A 5,295-nucleotide genomic window follows, 5' to 3' on the forward strand; every position below is an offset into this window, starting at 1 on the left:
CAATATTGGCTCTCCCTCGCGCGCCCGCGTACTGCTGATGCTGCTGCTTGCCGGATGCCTTCTTCAGCGTGTTTTGGGCTATCTTTCTCTCTCCGTTTGTGTGTGTGTGTGTGGTGTGTGTGAGCGCGCGCGTACGTGTTTTGTAAGCGCTTTACGTGTGCGTGCGTGCGTCCGTGCGTTTTTTCTGAGCGCTGCGTACGTGCGTTCGTGCATGTTTTTTGAGTGTTTTGTATGTGTGCGTGCGTGCGCGCGCGCGCGTGCTTGTATGCGGGTCTCTATGTGCTTGCGCGTGCGTGCGTTCGTGCGTGTTTTGTGAGCGCTTTGTATGTGCGCGCGTGCCTGTTGTGTGATTGCTTTGCATGTTGGAGAGCGCGCGCGCGCGCGTTGCTGCTTTGCGGGCGTTTTGCTTGTGCGCGCGTGCTTGTATGTGGGTCTCTATGTGCTTGCGCGTGCGTGCGTTCGTGCGTGTTTTGTGAGTACTTTGCGTGTGCGCGTGCTTGTATGCGGGTCTCTATGTTCTTGCGCGTGCGTTCGTGCGTGCGTGTTTTGTGAGTGCTATGTATGTGCGCGCGCGCGCGCGCGTACGTGTTTTGTGAATTTTTTGCGGGGGCGCGCGTGCTTGTGTGTGTGTGTGTATTGAATAAAGTCGGTAGTTTTACACGCAATAAACCTCTTCAAAATTGGTGCAGCGGCTGTCCCCGCCCTGAAAACCGAGTTTGGTGTAGAGCCACTCTGGAATATATGGAGGCGCCGGAGGACCAGTGGAAGGTGTAAGTTTCCTCCTTTTCCCCTCCTCTACCCGGATGAATCCACTTCCTTGATTGTTATTGTGAAATAAACAGTTCATCAACAGCATAAATACATGAATCAGAAATCCGGAAAGTGTGTTTCACGATTACACTAATTTCGATCGTGAAACGTCTACCTTGGGTTAGCCCACATTTCCTTGAAGTAGGCAACTGCTTATGAGGCGGCGGCGGGCGAAATGCTGCCGCCCTTTTCGCCCGCACAAAAAATCTTTTGCCTACAAATGCAAAAACGCCCGTGTCTCGTGCATTGGGGGCACGTTGAAAAACCCCTAGGGGTCAGGATCAATCCAGAGTCACCCGCTATCCCGTGCCCCTTAATCAAATTGTCGTTTTGACACGTAACACTCCCGAATTCAAGGAGACAACTGCTTAAATTGTGAATAGATGGTTATTTGCGATATTCCGCATATAGCAATTGGTTTAAGCAGCTTTTACTGATGATATGAAGTGCTCAGATTTAGGTCTCTCTGGGGTGGTTCTCATGCCCTTCGAATATTGTCCTCTATAGCCCAATTATAATTCGTAAAAATGGAATTTATAAGGCATGCCCTCGGACTCGAGAATGTGTTTGATTGAGCTGTAGGTTTAATTGAGAAGGTTGCAGTGAGTCCAATAATTTTTTTATTGCTTTCTGAGTAGAAGTGTCAAAGTGTAAAAAAAAAAGCATATGTTTGTGTGTAAATTGTTGAAAGCGAGTCATGTGGTGCAGGTGTGCATGTGTGTGTGTAAGACTTCGCTCCTCGAAAGGGCAGGACTTGTGTAAAGTGACTTGTTGAACAACACTTTGCAAATGTGGTGAACATGGTTTAAATAATGGATTTGAGACCTGCAAGGAGTTGCGACATTCTAACGCATTCCTCTTGCATTTATGACGGATTTGCCACTGAATTGTACAACTCTCTGGTGCTGTTTGGCCAGAAAAGGCAAGGAAACAATAATTAATCAAATTTGCTTCATTCACCCTATTTATAGCCAACATAGTAGCCCAAGTCACTAGTGTGATCGAGTATATATTTGCAATGTGGCCCTAAGATTACTCATTACATTCAACTTAGCCGCTTTCATAGCTGGTAATAAACTTAGTGAGCACTAAAAGAAATATTAAACAATAGAAATACCGCTGGCACAGCACTGGCAACAGTGTATGAGCAGGCAAACGTATATGTGTGTGGAAATTTCAATGCAATGAACTTTCACTGCAACATCTGTGGTATGAGGCTTTTTTTTTCTAAGTAAGCTGTACCGAGTCCATACTTTGATTTTTCTCTTGCCAACCAAAATCACCTTTATTGCCAGTGATCTTGTCTCTCGTTCTGGTAGCATTTGTTTATGTGGAACTAAAAATGTCATTTCTTGCAGGTCATCCAGATGACAGCCTCACAATTTGCAGCCTTTGTGCTCTCCATCAGAAACCCATCAGGGGCAAGCCACTTATGTTTGCCTTCAGACAAGACAACATTGTAAGTAGATATAGGCGTGTAGTCGAATATTCTGAAACAAGTTTCCATTTAATACTGTGAGGCTCCCTTGATAGCCTTAGGTTCATATTTTGTGCAGTTGTGTGTATGCAGTTTTTAGATATTGCCGATGGCACAGTGCACATTGCAGATATGACGACTATGAAGTATATACTTGCAATTTCATCATTGCCTTTCATAATGAAGTTTTTCTTTTGTGCAAGGATATTCAGAGATTGGGGCATTTCAGCATCATATTCTGTATTGTGCATTCAGTGCTCATTTCAAGTTACCCTCCTCCTACCAATTTATTTGTGGGAAACGAGTATTTGTTTACCCTCTGCAATGCGATTCTTATTTGCTCATTGCGTCAAACTCCTCTAACTTTAATTATCACATAATTATCACAACCTCAAAATTTCGGCTGTTATTGTTTTGAAAACAGTATCAAAATCAAAATGTGCTAGATTGCTATCAAGACTGCAAGGGAATTGAAGAAATTGCAAGAAACCGTGGCTTCTTATGGTAGTTGAAAATCTCTTTTCAGCAAACCATGTGCCTATTTCGTTTACTGAGCTGCTCATGAAATTCGCAAGCATGTTTGATTTAACACAGTCGTTACAGGAGAAGAGAAAAAGGAGATTAACAGGAGCACTTTCATGAGGATGCAATGCTTTTGGATATTCTCCAGGTGGCAAAGTGTACATTTAGGAGAGAGAGTGACCTGGAATCGGAGAGGGTGGGGCAGGGAGCCAATTTGCAGCCATTGTGACTCATGCATGTAGTGACAACACAGGATGAAAAATAGTTGTGGCACTGCGGTCTAGTAAATAGGTCAGCACTTACATAAACTCCCCCACAGTGAGGGGGAAACGTAGGATATGTTGTCCAAAAAGATGGTGCTTTTAGGAGACAGCAGGTAATTTTAGGCTCTAGTTGAGCAGCTACAATATGAAGGACCACATAAATTCTAGGAAGCCAACATAAACTGAGAAGGACATACGTCACTGTTCAGAGCACAAAGTAGAAATTCGGAGCATCAGGAAGGATTGTAAGTATAAATAAGGGAATAGTACTTGTCAGCCTATTGCCTAGCTAACAAGGGCAAAAAATAGTTGGCAGGATATCTATATTTTCCAGGGAAATGTGCTGAAACACTGATTCTTACTCAGTCAGTAAAGAAATATACAATAAATAAAAATAACTACGTATACAGAAAAGGCCTTATAGACTGCAGTGGAGAGTTGGACATTGTTGAGCTAGATGCAAGTACTGCTTTGCTACTGTAATGCAGGGCAGGTGAGAATGCAGTTGGGGGTTTCGTCATTTTCGTCTGTTGTGCACTCTCTCTGTACAATAGTGCTCTTAGTCTCGGAGTGTATAAATGTTGCGTGAAAAACAATTATTTTCTCATGCCTTGAGCACAGCAGTCTTATTGTGTCTTCTCCCATGAAGTCTCCTGCTGCAGTGCTTCTGAAGTGTAATGCACAACTACATTGCAGATTTTATATTGTGAGTTTTATATTGCGGTCACATCCATGCTCCTGGAAAAATGCCCATTGCTAAGAGATGTCCTTGGTAGAGTCTACATTTTATGCTCTTATTTTCCATAGTGAAAAGGCTACTGTATATTCATTTTGCTTCTATGCCATTTTGTATTCACGATGACTTAGTGATCGCGGTTTCTAAATTTGAAAACTGGAACTTTTGCCCAATTGAGCTGTGCCTTGTGTTCGGTCACAATAATTAGGGGTGTTGTTTTCAGAAGCTTGTTGCCTTATCAAATTCCCCGCAGTGTATAGAATCGTAATGAAATCTAGAGTCAACTCTCATGATTCTGTTATTTTGCTAATGCAGGAAGCAAGATTCCAGCACAGCCATCTCCTGCACTTATGGTCAAGATGCTCAGACAATGGAGTCCCTGTTCCTTGTGGTTAACCGTGAACAGTATTCTCGCTTTTATGAAAGCTAAAGGTGATTTCCTGCATAAATTAGAATTTTGCAGCTCAAATGTATACACTTTATTCTAATTTGAATCAACTAATATATGCTGTTTAATACTTTTATACTGTTTGGTAGAATCATTTCTTGTTGGAAAATATTAAGCATGATGTTTAACATTTATTTATGCATTACTGGCTGATGCATGATGGCCTGTGTTTAAAAAATGTGAACTCACTCATTTGAAGCTTCATTCAGTAACCAGAGTATGGCTGATTTAATAAACATTATTTGCTCATTTATGTACAAGTCCTAATCTTCCATTATCACACCAAGTACAAATAATTTAGAAATTGGCAATGTATTATCCGCATGTGGCCAGTAGAGTACCTTAATGAACAGTGGTTTGTTTTTATAAGGCCGCCATTGATACGGCACTTCGCACCTAAACAGTAATAAATCTGGCATATTTAGGCTGTCTTGCAGTAGAAAAAAAACATTTTCAAGCAACATATTTTCTAACAGACCATGCCTTGCCTTCGCATTACAAAATTTAAGGAAACGAGAATTGTAATCGGAAAATCTGCTACACAGCATTTTAACTCAGAGAACTCTATTTACATTTTAAAAAAATGATTTAGGTGGGAAAAAATTTTCTTGCTCAAGGAATCTTGTTGAGGAGCGAAAATTCATCTTGATGCTCCTGGATCAAACCTTATTTAAAGCAAGTTCATGTGTGAAACGTACGGTGTTTCAGTATATCAATGTGCGCCAGTCAAGCTTTATATCGACTTTCCAAATCAGCTTTTCACAATGATTTGCCATGACATTGGTGTACAAAATAACAGGGTGTGTTTCTTGTGTGCTTGCTCTGCATTTCATGTACTTCCCTAATTGACCTTTGCAATATATATATTTTTTTCAAGGCCACCAAAACTAGAATTTTGTACCTGAAATTTAATATTGAAAATTTATTCCTTTAAGTGGCACCAAACAGGCTGTTTTTGGGTTACCATATATACAGGTTGTTTCAGTTAACTTAAGCTAAACATTAAATAAATGCAAATGCTACGTAGCTGGACAGGACC

At 41.3% G+C, this 5,295-nt stretch overlaps 1 long non-coding RNA gene across 1 annotated transcript; it reads left to right on the top strand.

The window, feature by feature from the left end:
- Positions 1-250: 250 nt before the first annotated feature.
- On the top strand, positions 251-4,940 carry LOC125940692 (uncharacterized). The gene is made up of 3 exons (XR_007463885.1): positions 251-770; positions 2,169-2,269; positions 4,124-4,940. It is a non-coding gene; the product is annotated as an uncharacterized LOC125940692 (long non-coding RNA).
- Positions 4,941-5,295: the final 355 nt, after the last annotated feature.

This window comes from Dermacentor silvarum, chromosome 10 (assembly GCF_013339745.2).
Source record: "Dermacentor silvarum isolate Dsil-2018 chromosome 10, BIME_Dsil_1.4, whole genome shotgun sequence".
NCBI classification, from domain to species: Eukaryota; Metazoa; Arthropoda; class Arachnida; order Ixodida; family Ixodidae; genus Dermacentor; species Dermacentor silvarum.